The following is a 17,759-nucleotide window of genomic DNA, read 5'->3' on the forward strand; positions in this document are numbered from 1 at the left end:
TATAAGACAGGACTGTTCCCTTCTGTCACGGAATTCACATTCTCTTCTAACCATTATTGCCACTAGGAAGAGTGAGAATATTCTAAATACCCATACAAATGCCTGCATAATGCTCTTCTGCTGGTCTTTTTCAAATTTGTGTTGGGACGATCCCTTGGAGAAGGGAACGACTACCCACTCCAGTGTTCTGGCCTGGAGAATTCCATGGGCTGGGGTCACAGAGAGTCAGTCGTGACAGAGCAACTTAAAAAAAAAATCTTAATTTACCTGACTGGAATTAGAAGAATAGTTGTAAAAAGCATATTGAACTTGGTATACTTTCATACAATCTGGATTCTATAATTCATTAAAAAATTTTTGAAATGAAAATTTAATAATAATATTACTATTTGCAGCTTGACTCTACATGTACATTCTGCCTCATGTTTATTAAAAGAACTCTGATTATTCCCAGATCTTCTGGCTAAAAAGAAATTGGTTCAGTGATTCTCAACCAGGGGTGATTTTGCCTTACTCCACACACCGCTCTTGCTTCTCTTCTTTGGCACCGAAGGACATTTGGCAATGACTGGAGACATATCTTGTGGTCACTACCAGCATCTGGTGTATACAGGTCAAGGTTGCTACCAAACATCCTCCATAGCACAGTGTAGCTCATACTCTCCTCCCTCTAAACAGAAACAAAAACTTTCCTCCCCAAGTTATCATTACTGCTGAGGCTGAGAAATCCTGCTCTCTCCTTTATTACAGATTATTCCATTCTCATGTTATTTTCCCTCTGTCTCCACACCTCAGTTTGAAAAGTTTAATTCCATTGGCTTATCCAACCATTCATTTATTTATATCTCTCCCAAAACCACTGCCAAGACATTGTGGGGGATACAAAAACACAGAAAATAGGATGTCTGATATTTGATTTCTATCTGATTGCAAGAACCTACCTTACAGCTAACTGGAGAATGACTCAGCTTTCTGAAAAGGATGAGCAACCAATTAAAACATTCCTTTGGGTGATGATAACAGGACATCTTTTGTGCACTCTGCTCATCACTCCGATTCTCTCTAGCCTAGGATGAATGCCATTTTGCCTGGTAGAAGTCTGGTTCTAAATTCTCTAGCAAATAAAAATGCAGTTCTATTGTTCAAATTGCATGAAAGGCAGAACCACGTGGGGGAGAGAAGAACAGGAAAATACAATCCTTTGTAATCATAATGTGGGGAATGTGGGGCTTGATAACAGGTTACAAAATAGATTTCTTAATCTAAAATGATAAAATTTCCTGAAGAGGGGCAAGCTGATACCTAAGATCATGAACAAATAAGGCAATATTTATTCTCATTGTTTACCCTGGGATAGATTCTGCCGTTTATCATGTTTACCCTTTGACAATACACAGATCTTCCTTATCGGCAATGAAATGGCGATGAGTCAAATCAAGAAGAGAAAATAACATCGGAATTGTGTAATAACTGAACAGTCAAATATATGTGTTCTTTGTATTCATCTAAGAAAATATAGGGATGCAGAAAAGTTAAGCATGAAACAAAGTGAAGTTACTGTGTTTTTCCATCATCAATCACAACACACATACACTCCATGTATGAATGTATACACACATATGTATATTCAGTATTATCCAGAAACACCCATGTAATGAAGAGGTACCCTGCTTGTCTTTTCTTTAAAGAGCTGATTAAGTGGTTCATTGTAGAGCAGTGTGCTATTTGCTGTTATCCTCAATTTTCCTGATGATTCACCTAGAACATGGCTATCTATCTAGAAACAGCTAAAAGTAACGGAACAATTTAGAAAACCCACTGAGCTAAAGTTGCACAGCATGAACTAAAAGAAGGGAGGAAGATGGGTGACTCAGGGGATTCTTAATGGAATTTTAAACCTTTCCTTTACATGCTCCCTCAGCTTATGGATGAGGTGCCCTTGGATACTTGCAAAGTGCGTCTTTGGACAATTATTACTTCACATTGGGGGCGGTAGTTAGCAGGTATGGTGTTTCAGGAGACAGGCAGGACTTGAGCCCAGATTTCTCACTCGAGGTTTCTGGTATGTAGACATTTGGTGTGACTAAGGGGCTGCTACAGTATTTGCAGTGACCCTTCCCACCCTGGGAGGCCCGTTCCAGTGCTGACAAGCTCCTCACTAAATCAGCCCCAGGGTCCGAAGGAGGTTCTAAGACTCCACTGAAACACTGAAGGATCAAACGATTCCTCCCCAAGCAGCTTGCATCCCTAGGGAAGTGTCTGAAAAATGTAACTCACACCCCCATCCCCTGCCCCCGCAGTCACACAGGAGAATCTTCCAGACTGGGAACTAACCCAGTACAGGGGTCATCATTTCCTACGAGCTCCCCACCTCCAAACAGCTCTCCAATTCATATCACAGCATTTGAGTGATCACATGATCTGGAATGGCTTGTGTGTGCTGCGCTTAGTCGGTCAGTCATTCTGACTCTTTGAGCCCGTGGACTGCAGCCCGCCAGGCTCCTTTGTCCATGGGATTCTCCAGGCAAGAATCCTGGAGTGGGTTGCCGTTGCCCTCCTCCAGGGCTGGAATGGTGTGCACATTTCAGAATCTGAAATGAGGATACTGGGTAATTTTCCTAAAAGAGATAATTATAAAAATTAGTGCAAAGCTTCCCCTTAAGCCCATACTTACCTCTGGGTTTCCTAGCCTCTGCCAACGAAAACTTGGCACATGCCATCTGCCTCTCCAAGGATTAAATCATGTGCCACTACATCTCCTGAAAGGAGTTCAGGGTAGAGGTCAGGAATGAGGTGCACTGTGTTCTGGGAAAAACTGGCAGAACAGGCCTTCAGATAGTCAAATTTTTTTTAGAAGAAGACTTTTATGAGCCCAATTCTTGCATCTCCTCATATCTAGAAAAGCACTAAAATTATTAGCAGTGACATCTACTGCTGGTGATCCGGAGCAAGACTCTGCCAAAATGCCTGCTTGACGGCACATACCCCTCTTCACTAAACTCCTATATAACACTGATCTTCCCCTATATCTCTTTGGGGCTAGTACCTCAAAGTTATTTGAGATGCTGTCTCTAGGGCAATAGCCCTCATAAAACTTAAATCACAGCTCTTATGTTGTGCATTTTTTCAGTTGACATATCCCAGAGAAAAGATGCTGTTTCCAGTTTAGTGTTGCTATTATAGGGACAAATTCTCTCTGAATTAATCATGACCATGGACCTCAAGTGGGCCCAGCAGCGAAAATAAGACCAAGAAGGAGAAGATTCTGGAGAGGTCCATGAGAAGCTATGGCCCCTGTGTAGTTACCCCTTCTGTAGGGTCCGGGGCCAATACCTGGTGGTAAGTCCAGGGTCTCTGTTGGCCAGCAGGCCAGCAGGAAAGAAGACAAGCTTGAGGCAGTGTGGAGGAGAGGAAAAGCAAGTTACATTGATCTATCCTATCTCAGAGCAATGACTCTCTGAGGAGACAAGCCACTGTCTTCTTCACCTGGAACTAAACAGAGATGAGAATCTAGGAAAGGGAGCTCCCAGCTTAACTGTGTTAACAATAAAACACTCAGCAAGAGATGACAGTCAAGCTCGAGAAAGACTGAAAATGAATCATCGGATAAACAATGGTGACCATGGCAAAAGCAAAATGGTGGCAGAATGGGAACAACAGATTTCTTTGGCTTTGGTTTATAAGAGATCAGTTGGAAAATATTTTGAGAAGTTTTACTGGAGAGAGAGGCAAGGACATGTAGTAGCAGCTGGGTAAGAAGTGGGGCTAGGGGACATTTGTTTACATTGGAAGAAGAATAGTGTATTTGTATGCTAATGAGAATGATCTAATAGAGAGTGTGCATTTGATGTTGCAAAGTAAGGGGCAAATTGCTGGAGCAATGCGTTTGGATAGAAGAGAAGAGAAAGTCTTCCCTCGTGGTCCAGTAGTTAAGACTCCATGCTTCCAATGCAGGGGTTGCATGCTAACTCCCTCGTTAGAGAACCAAGATCTTGCATGCCTCATGCAAGGGCAAACAATAAAAAGTAAATAAGATAACTATAAAAATAATTTTAAAATGAAAAAGAAGAGAGAGGACCCAGGACTCTAGAGGCATGGCTTCTGGAGAAGGGTGAAGGATCTTGGACCTGCTCACCACCTCCATGGCCACCTCCATTGCCATCAGCCTGTCCAAGCCATCATGGTCTCCCCCCAGGGTGACAGCAACAGCTCCTAAGTAGTCTCCCTGTTTCTTCTGCTTGCTGAGTCAGTGCTCAGTTGCTCAGTCATGTCTGACTCTTTGTGGCCCCACAAACTTTAGCCCGCCAGGTTCCTCTGTCCATAGGATTTCCCAGGCAAGAATATTGGAGTAGGTTGCCATGCCCTCCTCCAGGGGAATCTTCCTGAGCCAGGGATCGAACCTGCATCTCCTGCATTGCAGGTAGATTCTTTGTCATTGAGCTATTGAGATGCTTCAGCATCTTCTCCACCTATAAAGTCTTCTCAGCACAGCATTCAGAGTGATCCTTTTAAAATGTAGGTAATACCAGGCCAGGCCTGTGCTCCAAACCCTGTAATGGACCTTGCCTCACCAGGAAAGAAGTCAAAAGTCTTTGTAAGGTACCTGGGGAATCTGGTTCTTCATTATGTCTATAATTAATCAACCAACCTCTCTCTCTCTTTTCTGAACCCCTTGACTTCTCCTGGAAATCTCAGGATATGCCCCCACTGTCCCGCAGTCAAGGACCTTTGCTCTAGCTTTTGCCTCTGCCAGGGACACTCCTGTCCCAGACATCCCGCTATTTGACTTTCCCTCTTCCACTTTTTGTCCACATCTCAACTTCTCACTGACCTTAAAATTACAAACTTCGTCCCACCTTCTTATCCTCTTATTGTGCTCTCCTTTTTCTTTTCCCCCACAAATATCTACTACCTTCTAAAGACAATGTAGTTCACTTTCCTTCTATTTGCAGCATGCTGCCTCTTCTCCGGATAGAGTGTGGCTTCCATGAGGGTCATATTTCATTAGTCTATCTCCAGGTCCTAGAACTGTGCCTAAAATATAGTATTCAGGAAATATTTGTAGGATGAATTAACAAATTTATCTAACAGAAAGACCTAGTGAGCTCTCTGAAGATTTATGAATGAGAAATCAGAAACTGCCTCTCTGTGCCAGGTAAATATATTCCTCTCTGTAAATCTCATCAGGGGTGTGTCTGCTAAGCTGCCACAAATTAATTTGAAAGCTAAAAGGAGTGTATGATATTTTTATCTACCTCTTTTGCATTCAATGAAAAGCATATTCATCAATTACATACTTGTAATAACTGTCACAGGTGCTCAACAGTTACAGGTTTATCATTTCATTCAGTTAAACCTCACCAACAATGTGAGATGGGTACTATCATCCTCATTTAACTGGTAAAGGAAATGAAAATCAGAAGACTTAAGTGGCTTGCTCAAATCCTTACAAAATTAGTAAATGGGAAGGGGCAAATCTTAATTACAGACTTTCTTTACCTTCCATTGGAGATGCATCCTGACCATGGAGAAATATCACATGTTGCATCAAATATGGTTATTTTAATGTTGAAGGAATTTATAACTTTCATATTGGTGTTTCAGAGGCTTCATATCAAATTTTAACTAAATATCTATATCCGTTCATCTATTTATGTATCTTTATAGCTATATATATGGGCTTCCCGCATGGCACAGTGGTAAAAGAATCCACCTGCCAATGTGGGAGATACAGGAGATGTGGGTTGGATCCCTGGGTTGGGGAGATCCCCTGGAGGAGGAAATGGCAACACACTCAAGTACACTTTCCAGGAAAATTTCAGGGACAGAGGAGCCTGGTGGGCTACAGTCCATAGGGTTGCAAAGAATTGGACACAACTGTGCCCAGTTGTTCAGACATGTCCGATTGAACATATATATATATATATATATATATATATATATATATATATATATATACAATTATATATACACATGTATATATATATTTATATCTACAGTGGTGCCAGGCATCATGCTGAGAGCTATACAATTATTATTTCATTTTATCCTATCCCAAACACTGCAATCAAGATATCCCATTTCACAGATGGAAAAATTGAGGCAAAGACAGGTTCACTAACGTGCCCCAGGTTGACAGCAGACTGAGCCACACTGTGAATCTGGAAAGTCTAAGAGCACAGTCAATGTCCTCACCATCAGAACATGCATTTTCCTGCCTTCATTAATGAGAATCAGTTTGACTTTCTTAATCAGATCATATTTAGAGGAAAAGAAATACTTTCTGACCTACTGTGCTTCATCCCTAAAGAAAGATAAGCCATTTCGTAAAGTGCCTCTGACTGGTAATGACCAAACCTGCTGTCCCGTGTGGGGCTGATGCAAAATTTTCGCAGCAGTGCGGTTACTGAGGCCACCCTGACCCAGCCCCGTGTCTGCTTCATATATAACCCTCCTTGGCTCCCCAGACTGGCCACCATCAACCCAATTCCTGGAGCCTGAGGTGACATACCAGCATTATAGGTTAAAAGATGGACGTCTTTTTCAAAATGAAGTTAACATGTCTTCATTGGTTAAAACATTTTCTGGAATAGAAGGGTGTGAAGACACCATGCTATAATTGCAGGTTCAGAATGTAGGTATGTCCATGTGAAGAGACAGGCATCTAGGAAACCAACCCGCTTTAACTATGCTCCAGAAAGCTCTCCACACTCTGAACCAGAGCAGAATTTCATAGTTTAGGATCTAAGCTTCTGTGGCCCTCAAAGAGCTAGGTAATTATATTTATTGTTTCTCTTTAGAGAATGGAGAAAAACACTACTATTATTTTTAAGGGATCAAAAATACATATAACCACGTTTCTGGGGGCTTTTCTACCAATTTGTGATACAGACATTCTGCATTTATCAAAATGTACCAATAATAAGAAGGGCCAGGCAGGTTTCTCTCATTTAACGGAATGAAATTAGGATAGATAAAACTAACATAATAATTATCTTAAAACCAGTACAAATCCATTCACTGAATAGTTTCTTTCTAAATGTTGTCCGATTTTTATTGGGCTCACTTCTACTAAACTCCCATTAGACTCATTTTTATTTCTTTTAAACATTGGTCGTTTATTTATTTAACTAACACAAACACTTTACTGAACATCTACGTACTAGAAACTGTACTAGCTGTCAGGGAGAAAGACCAGTTTGGTCCAGTTCCCATGCTGCAGGCACTCACGGTCTCATGGCAAAAGAATTCCCAAATAGGTCCTTACACTTTTGTGATAATCACAATGAGAGGGATAGTCATACAAGACCCTGTGTCTTGTTGGATTGTTTTAAACCAGATCATTTCCTCTGCATACAAAAGTAAATCAGAAATAGAAATGCTATGATATTGTGTGCAAAATTGTTTACCAAATCTACAATGCATATAGCCATGCCATGATTAACTCAATTACAGATAAATTTTGAAATGGAATAGTTTCAACTTTAAAAAAGCATCCATGTAGTCGGTGTTACCTTCAGGGAATTAAAAAAAAAAAAAAAAAAGCATCCAGGCATTGCATACAAGGTATGGGGCCACAGGTCAGGAAGCAACAGTTAGAACTGGACATGAAACAACAGACTGGTTCCAAATAGGAAAAGGAGCACGTCAAGGCTGTATATTGTCACCCTGCTTATTTAACTTATATGCAGAGTACATCATAAAAAATGCTGGGCTGGAGGAAGCACAAGCTGGAATCAAGATTGCCAGGAGAAATATTGATAAACTCAGATATGCAGATGATACCACCCTTATGGCAGAAAGTGAAGAAGAACTAAAGAGCCTCTTGATGAAAGTGAAGGAAGAGAGTGAAAAAGTTGGCTTAAAGCTCAACATTCGGAAAACTAAGATCATGACATCTGGTCCCATCACTTCATGGGAAATAGATGGGGAAACAGTGGAAACAGTGGCTGACTTCATTGTTCTGGGCTCCAAAATCACTGCGGATGGTGATTGCAGCCACAAAATTAGAAGATGCTTGCTCCTTGGAAGGAAAGTTATGACCAACCTAGACAGCATAGTAAAAACCAGAGACATTACTTTGCCAACAAAGGTCCATCTATTCAAGGCTATGGTTTTTCCAGTAGTCATGTATGGATGTGAGAGTTGGACTATAAAGAAAGGTGAGCACAGAAGAATTGATGCTTTTGAACTGTGGTGTTGGAGAAGACTCTTGAGAGTCTCTTGGACTGCAAGGAGATCCAACCAGTCCATCCTAAAGGAGATCAGTCCTGGGTGTTCATTGGAAGGACTGATGTTGAAGTTGAAACTTCAATACTTCAGCCACCTGATGTGGAGAGCTGACTCATTTGAAAAGACCCTGATGCTGGGAAAGATTGAGGGCAGGAGGAGAAGGGGATGACAGAGGATGAGATGGTTGGATGGCATCACCAACACAATGGACATGGGTTTGGGTGGACTCCGGGATTAGTGATGGACAGGGAGGCCTGGCGTACTGCAGTTCATGGGGTTGCAAAGAGTTGGACATGACTGAGCAACTAAACTGAACTGAACTGAATGGGGCCACTTCATTAGCCTAAGTTATACTTTACAAATGTGCTTTTGTTATTTTTTAATTTTTTAAACTGAAATATAGTTGATTTATCATATGTATTAGTTTCAGATGTACAGCAAAGTGATTCAGCTATACATATATGTACATATATATATATATTCTTTTTCCATTATAGTTTATTACAAGATCTTGAATATCATTCCCTACGCTATACAGTAGAACTTTGTTGTTTATCTGTATTATATATAGTTGTGTGTACCTGTTAATCCCATACTTGCAATTTATCCCTCCTCCCTCTTTACCCTTTGGTAACCATAAATTTGTTTTCTATGTCTATAATTATGTTTCTGTTTTGTAAATGAGCTCATTTGTACTATTTTTTTAGAGTCTACATATAAGTGATATCATATAATATTTGTCTTTCTCTGACAGACTGACTTTACTTAGTATGCTAATCTCTAGGCCCATCCACATTGCTGAAAATGAAATGATTTCACTCTTTTTTATGGCTGAGTAATAGTTCATTGTATATATCTACCACATCTTCTTTATCCAATAGTCTGTTGGTGAACATTTACGTTGCTTCCATGTTTTGGCTATTGTAAACAGTGCTGCTATGAACACTGGGGTGCATGTTGCATGTATCTTTTCTAAATAAGAGTTTTAATTTTTTCCAGCTACATCCTCAGGAGTGGGATTGCTGAATTGTATAGCAACTCTATTTCTTTGTTTTTTTTTAGGAAACCCCACACTGTTTTCCATGGTGGCTGTATCAATTTACATTCCCACCAACAGTTTAGGAGAATTTCCTTTTCTCCACACCCTATCCAGCATTTATTATTTGCAAACTTTTCATTCTTAACATCCAAGTTTTAATCAACATTGCATCTCTGTTTCTTCTGAATCACAACAGATTTTTCTGTCTCTCTCCTTGTGCGCATGTGCGTGCTCAATCATGTCTGACTCTTTGCGACCCCGTGGGCTCCTCTGTCCATGGAGTTTTCCAGGCAAGAACACTGGAGCGTGTTGCCATTTCATTCTCCAGGGGGTCTTCCAACCCAGGGATTGAACCCACATCTCTTGCATCTTCTGCATTGGTAGGCAAGTTGTTTACCAGCTGAGCCACCAGGAAAGTCCTCTTCCTGACTGGCTATATATTTTAAAACTTGTATTTATACTTTTTTACTCAGAATGTAAGTTTGTCTCTATATGCCTCCTTTTTAAAGTGCTTAAATATTATTTTTAGAAATGCTTTACACTGTTACTGACTGATGAAAAAGTCAAACCCTAAAACTACAGAGTAACAAGCTAATCCCAGTTCTGTTTACTGTTAGCAGTGGTGTTAGTCAACCAGAGGGGGGTCACGCTCCTATTTAAACCCAGACTAACATTCCTTCTGCTCTCTGGTGAGGGAAGTATGACTTTTATCACTGGGAAAATAAATTGCTAAACTTCTCAATTTTACTTACAGAGACAGCTATAGGAGATGGAAAGATAGAAGGTGAAATTTCACATCTTGGCAAGTTCTTGATGAGGATGAACTCCATGTAAATTTGTTTGGGCAAATCTTCTTGATTTACTCATATCATCTTTAGATGTATAATATATAGTCAGCCTATGGGTTTGCATTTCTTCACATAATCAAGTAGAGACTTGAAATTTCCAATGCCACTTGAAGGAAAGGGTGTGAAACTGATGTATAAGGAGGATTGGAGTCGGGGTGGGGGACAAGCCAGTGTTAGGCAGAAGGCCTGGAGAGGAAGACAGCCTCGGGAAATGAACAGTGGTAGGTTCGATAACGGATTTTAAAGAACAAAGATGCCATTAATATGCACTTTGTAGTTTTGGGCCATACTACAATGTGGCTGCTGCAGAAACCCACAAGCCTTCAATAAAAGTGCTATTTAATACATAAAGCAACCTCGTATTTGAGGTTGTTTAGGGAACACAAGGTAAAAGGATCTATAATGCACATTAAGGTCAACTTAGGCCTGAGAAGAGACCACTCAAGACTTCAACAGAAAAAAGAAAATTAAAGCGAGAATTGACTGGAGAAAGGTGATCCCAAGACCTCCTGGGGAAGATACCCTTTGGTGCATCTGTAAGTATGTACATGTGTGTGCATTCAGGTACATTTTACAAGGTGGTAGAAGATATTGGCTTTCTCATCACACATGTAATGGAACTTGAAACATTTATTAATAAATTTAAAAGCTGTAAAATTAAGTTAACCCAAAATTCTAAAGAACTTGAAGTTTCTGAGGCAGATAATACTTGGATTACAAAGCAAATATGTTTCAGATCAAATGGTGGTTCTACCTACAGAATTGTGAGCTATTTACTGTTTCTTCATATTTCTTTTAAGTATTTATTTGGCCAGGTCTTAGTTTCAGCATGTGAGATCTTGTTCCCTGACCAGGAATTGAACCCAGGTCCCTTGCTTTGAAAGTACAGAGTCTTAGTCACTGGATCACCAGGAGAAGTCCTGTGTGCTTATTTTATAAATTGGGTAGCTCAGATGGTTTCACTGTCTGCTAATTAAGCCAAACTGATGAATTTATATCTCACTCCAGGCATTTCCCCTCATGCAGAAAAAATTCTGTGACCAAGGTGGGGCCCACTTCAGGCTGTGGCTACAGGGCAGTGAATAGGTTAGTCTCCTCCAGGTGTTTGCAACGCTGCTTCTCCACCCGAAACATCTCCCTGCCTCCCCACCCCAAATACAGTTCACAGTCACTCACATTGTCAGGTTTAGTAGGGTTACCTCTTCATACTTTTTTTTTTTCTGTATTGAAGTAGGGTTGATTTATAATATTGTCCTAGAAGAGAATAAGAGATTGAGAACGAATTTGTGACAAGCAGACCTCACAAGTAAAAAAATACATCCTAAAGCTTGCTGCTGTTCAGTTGTTGAGTTGTGTCCAATTCTGCAACCCCATGGACTGCAGCACACCAGGCTTCCCTGTCCTTCACTATATCCTGGAGTTTGCTCAAATTCATGTCCATTGAATCGGTGATGCCATCCAACTATCTTATCCACTGTCGTCTTCTTCTCCTCCTGCCCTCAATCTTTCCCAACATGAGTCTTTTCCAATGAGTTGGCTCCATGCATCAGGTGGCCAAAATACTGGAGTTTCAGTTTCAGCATCATCAGTCCTTCCAATGAATATTCAGGATTGATTTCCTTTAGGATTCACTGGTTTGCTCTCCTTGCTGTCCAAGGGACTCTCAAGAGTCTTCTCCAGCACTGCAGTCCAAAAACATCAATTCTTTGATGCTCAGCCTTCATCCTAAAGCTTAGTGGATAAATTAGATTATATTTGTGATAAAAAGAACATGTCCATTTTGGGGATGATAGTATATAGTGGGTTGGCCAAAAAGTTTGTTCCAGTTTTCTGTAACATCTTATGGAAAAACCCAAACAAACTTTTTGGCCTACCCAATATATAATCTCAGAATTCAGTCTGAGAACAGGAGTAGCTCTATAATTTGTGGGTGCCCAGTGTAAAAACCAAAATGAGAAGCCTTCTGTTCCCATCACTGTTATGAATTTTAAGGCAATAGCAAAAGAGCATTGAAACAATCTCAGGCTCTTCCAAGTGCAGCTTGCATACCATGAAGTCAGCCCTACATAATTATTCCTGTTCCTATGATATTTACATAAAACAAATTTCTGTTTGCTTATAATTGTGTATGATTGGCTGTCATGCTGTCTTCAACTAAAAGTTGCACAATGTCAAGGATTATATCCCATAGATCTATTCCACTCTGGCTGTTATGCATATTACTCATATTCTCCAACACTCATGTCTTCCCATCCATCAAAACTGTTTACAAAAGTTCCATGCCTGGCATGTAAGAAACTCTCGACAAATGTTTAATGGCAAAAATATCTATCCTTTTTAGTCTTAATGAAACAAAAGTTTTATTAAAGTCCCTGCGTGTGTGCTCAGTCATGTCCAATTCTTTGTGACCCCACAAACTATAGCCTGCCAGGCTCTTCTGTCCATGGAAATTTCCAAGCAATACTGGAGTGGGTTGCCATTCCCTACTCCAGGGGAACTCCCCAACTCAGGGATCAAACCCACATCTCCTGTATCTCCTGCATTGGATTCTTTTACCACTGAGCCACCTGAGAAGTCCCAAATAAAGACCCTGGTTACTGGCAAATAGAAGTAAGATGGAGGGAAAGGTAAATTTACCATACAATGTGTGCTTTATTATATAAACCTTTGAATATACATGATAGTGTAGAGCTGTATTCTAAAGCCTTTCCTCACTTGAGACAAAGGTCAAATTGCATAGTACATTCCAATGATGCTAAATAATATCTCAGCCCACCTTACAAAGCAATAGAAAATGAAAATTTTCACCCTCTGGAGAAAACTTTTTGAGTCTGAGAGTTAACTAAAACTTCTTCTTTCTAGGTCTACTGAGGACACCTATTCCTCTGCTCCCTGAGTACTAACCAGTGAACGCTGAGAGTTTTCTATGTGACATTCAGCTCTAAGATTCTGTTTTCTGTATTCCTTAATCAAGTCAATGGTTCTGTCATGTGTGACTGGCTCTGATTGTAGTCCCATCAAATCAGCTCTGCAAAATTAGCTTTATTTTTGTGGAATTTCTCAAGTGCTAGAAATTGTTTTAACCTGCTGCTTTAATTCAGTGATTACACAATCCCTTGGTACTCACTGACTCAACTTTCCTCGATGCCCATGATATACCAGGCATTAAACTAGACACCTGTCCCTCCATTACTTAAAAGCCAGAAATACTTGGACAAATAAAGTAGCATCTTCTCAGAGAGAACTCAAACTATGTACATGTGTCATTAAAACATATATTAAGATTACTGGAAATCTATAAATCACATGAATTGCTATTGTGCAAACTCTCTTATTTGCATGGTACTAGGGAGTGGGAGGAGAGTTGGGGTCTAAGATACAGCTTTTCCTCATTTGCTTCTGTGTTGAGTTTCCATGGCCTGTCACGTTAATCATTCTCTATAATTTATATTTCTCCTTTCAATTGATTAGCAGGTGAACTGATATAAAGCCCTTAAATAAATACGTCTTACATAAGTGGGACTGATTTACTAGGACTTAGTAAAATCAGATCTCCTAAGAGCTCTCACAGCTAAATTTTTTGCAGAAGCATCATCATTAATGTTGATTATACCACTTCACTTTGGAATCTATGACCCATGAAAATTTTGGTTTAATTTTAATTCTACCTGTTTCCTTTACAAGCTCTTTAGAGTAAACCAACACAAGCTGATAGAATACATAACTACAGTATATATCCACTTTTCTTCCCAACTGACTTCCAGAGGTCAACTCAAGGTAGAAAATGACACATCCCAGGGCTAAGTTCCAAAAGAGGAGAAAGCTGGAGGCACTAGCTAGAGGGTGTGTGCTCAGTCGCTTCTGCCGTGTCCTACTGTTTGCAACCCCATGGACTATAGCCCGCCAGGCTCCTCTAACCATGGAATTTTCCAGGCAAGAATATTGGAGTGGGTTGCCATTTCCTTCTTCAGGGGATCTTCACAGCCCAGGGAGTGAGCCTTCATCTTCTGCAGTTCCTGCATTAACAGGTGGATTCTTTACCATTGAACCACCTGGGAAGCCCAGAAAAAGTGTAGGCAATACGATTTCTTGGAGTAGTGGCAGTGTCTTCTATAAGAGAAAAGCATAACTGCCTCTTGGTGCCAGCTGGGGATGGGACGGGGGAAAGTGGATGGGAGGGAAAGGTGGTGAAGGGTCAGCAAAATATAGATATGTGGTCAAAGAGAATGAGAAGTAATAGCAGATTTGGACTTAACAAATGTCTTTGATTGAGTTCCACACATGTGTTATTTACAAACTGAGCCATATTGAAATACATTGAAAATAAGAGAAACTGACTTACAGACGGAAAGGATGGGCTAGAGATAAATGGAGGAGAATAAAAGTGCTAGACTAGATCTTAGTAACTGTGTGAGTTGATAATGGTACTTTTCAAATGGTAAAGAATCTGCGTGCAATGCAGGAGACGAGGATTTGATCCCTGGGTCAGGAAGATCCCCTGGAGAAGAGAATGGCAACCCACTCCAGTATTGTTGCCGGGAGAATTCCAAGGAGAGAGAAGCCTGGCAGGCTACAGTCCATGAGGTTGCATAGTTGGACATGCTTGAGCGACTAACACTTTCACTTTCACGTATCTAAATTCATAGGTACATCATTAGAAAGCTTTGGCTCTGAAACATAGAAGATTTGATCCAAACTGGCTAAACCACAGTGGAGCTTATTGACTTACTTAGTTCAGTTACATTTGAGAATATTTGAGTAGCATATTTTGCAATGAAGCTCTTTCTATTTTAGGGGAAAACCCAAAGATTTATTTATAAATAAATATTTCCTTCTCTTATAATGCTCTTTATCATTTTTTATTATGGAAATTATATTGCTCCCTTTAGAGAATTGTAAATACAGAAAAGCATAAAGAAGAAAATAAAATTATATGCCATTTCTCACCACCATGAACATTCTGAAAATCTCTTGCTACTGTTTTCTACACATATTTGTTTATCCCATATTTATTGGGTATTAATGACAGAAAGCCATTTAGAGTCGATTTAAACAAAAATAACAATTTATGTAGAGTACTGGGATGATCCAGGGAACAACAAGGGCAGCAGAACATACAGCGACTGACACTGGAAATTGAGAAGCAAGTGGGAACCTAGCAAATAGAGGCTCTGTCCTTCTCTCTTTTTGTAGCCTGCTTTTCTTGGCTTTGGCATGTGTGCATGCTAAGCCACTCCAGTCATTTCCAACTCTTCGCAACCCTATGGACCATAGCCCACCAGGCTCCACTGTCCATGGGATTTTCCAGGCAAGAATACTGGAGTGGGTTGCCATGCCTTCCTCCAGGGGATCTTCCCCAACCAGATATTGCTTTGGCATACTGACAGTCAAATATGTCACCCCATAGGTCCCAACTCTACACCTTATTCTTTCTACCACATATTGAAATCAAGCCTTGGTTCCTGAAATGGTCAATCACTTACCCCAAGCTCATGCCAAGAGTCCCTCCTTTGTCCAATCAGCTTTGGGAAGGGAGCACTCACATAAGATAACATGGCTGCCGAGGGTCCTTGTGTGTGGGGAGAGGAGCATTTGTTAGTGAAAGAGAACTACTGTTCCCTGGACAATGCCCCCGAAGTTTACTATACTACTACCCTACGCCTGCTGAGTACTGGAGTGGGTTGCCATTTCCTTCTCCAGGGGATCTTCCCAACCCGGGGATGGAACCCGCGTCTCCCGCATTGCGGGCAGACGCTTTACCGTCTGAGCCACAGGGAGCCTCATTGTTGCTATTGATACATAAAACGGACCCGCTGACGTATATACATTGCCATGTGTAAAACAGATACCTAGTGGGAACCTGCCCTATATAGCACAGGGCGCTCAGCTCTGTGTTCTGTGATGACCTGGGGGTGTGGGATGGTGGATGGGGTAGGAGGGAGGTCCGACAGGGAGGGGATATGTGTACACATATAGCTGATTGTACAGCAGAAACTAGCATAACATTGTAATGCAATTATATTCCAGTAAGTGAATATATGTATATTTATGTCATTGAGATCATCCTGAACATTAAGTTGTATAACTTGTCTTTCAAAAAACTCCCAGAAGAATCTTCCCAACCCAGGGATCGGATCGAACCCAGGTCTCCTGCATTGCAGGCAGATTCCTTCCCATCTGAGCCACCAGGGAAGCCCAAGACTCAATGCACATTGCCAAATGGTTTTCCAAAAAGATTGTATTAAATTACATTTCTTGCAGCAATGTCTGCAAGTTCTCATTTTGTAGCAACTGAGTAACTGACATACACACCCACATATTTGATAATATATCTAATTATCCAGAGTATTCCCTTTAATGAGTTATATGTCACTGTATCAGAACAATTTCATAGGTGCTTAGAATTTATTCAGTTATTAAAGTAGAATTCCCAAACATTGCCTTCTCCCTACATCCTGCCAATCCATCCCTGGGTTGGAAAGATCCCCTGGAGTAGGAAATGATAACCCACTCCAGTATTCTTGCCTGAAAAATTCCATGAACAGTGGAACCTGGTGGCCTATAGCCCATGGGGTTGCAAAGAATCAGACACAGCTGAGCATACAGTCTGTGTATCTATTATATTATATAACATCTTTCTTTGATTAATATATAACACTATATTATATAACATCTTTCTTTGATTCACAAAGAAAGAGAACCTCACAAAAGCAGTATTACTCCTCAGATTTCTTCTTTTAAAATATGTTATATAATACTCCTCTGTCATGGAAATATTTTGAAATTAATTAATTTGATATATTGGCATGTGCACAGAAAAAAATTGAATAAACATACACCAAGTTGTTAACAGGTTATCTCCAAGAGAACATGAGACATTTACTTGCTAATTTGATATATTTTGTAAAGCATGATTTTCTTTGACAGTGAGCATATGCTATTTCAGTAAACAAAAGAAAAACAATTCATATTTTTTAATAATTAAGTTTAATTTGTTTACATTCATTTTATCTGAATTAAATGATCACTTCTTTGATGATATTTAGGAGCTACTTTTAATTCATCAGCAAAAGGTTTATCCATCAAGTGGGTTATCTCTGAGGTGACTCATCAGGTTTCTGTACTCACTTGTATTAGATATTTTAGAGGATTATATCCTCTGAACTTCAAAAGATGCATAGTACTGAGGGTCTTTAGTTTCAAGTAACACAAATGCATTGATGATGCCTCAGGAAACTTGAAGAGGAGAGTAATGTAGATTCATAATGATGTAGAGTTGCAAGTAATATAATCCAATCTTCCTTACCTTGTTGGTCTCTCTTGCACTGGCCTATTTGGAAAAATTCCTGGTAGGGGGAGCTTAGAGACTCATGAGGGAGCATTCTCCATGACTGTGATTTTGCTGAGAAAACTTCCCTTATAAATTCAGCTGCAACTTGCCCTGATGTGGCATCCACCTGTCCACCCCGACTCTGCCCCTGGAGCCACACACGGGGCTGTGTGTCCAGCCCCATGCCTCTCTCCACCTTTAGGAGCTGACAAGGGCTGTTTGCTAGTTTGGTGGTAAAAGTCTGACAACACTAGTTGGAAGGAGTTGACCTGAGAACATGCTGAAAAATAAGTGGGATGGGGCACAAATT

General features: G+C 40.3%; 1 long non-coding RNA gene across 1 annotated transcript; it reads right to left on the minus strand.

The window, feature by feature from the left end:
• Positions 1-409: 409 nt before the first annotated feature.
• Positions 410-15,717, minus strand: LOC139038457 (uncharacterized). The gene is made up of 3 exons (XR_011491457.1): positions 15,603-15,717; positions 11,296-11,373; positions 410-2,618 (listed from the first exon to the last, which is right to left on the minus strand). It is a non-coding gene; the product is annotated as an uncharacterized lncRNA (long non-coding RNA).
• Between the last annotated feature and the right edge of the window lie 2,042 nt (positions 15,718-17,759).

This window comes from Odocoileus virginianus, chromosome 15 (genome assembly GCF_023699985.2).
Source record: "Odocoileus virginianus isolate 20LAN1187 ecotype Illinois chromosome 15, Ovbor_1.2, whole genome shotgun sequence".
Classification (NCBI taxonomy): domain Eukaryota; kingdom Metazoa; phylum Chordata; class Mammalia; order Artiodactyla; family Cervidae; genus Odocoileus; species Odocoileus virginianus.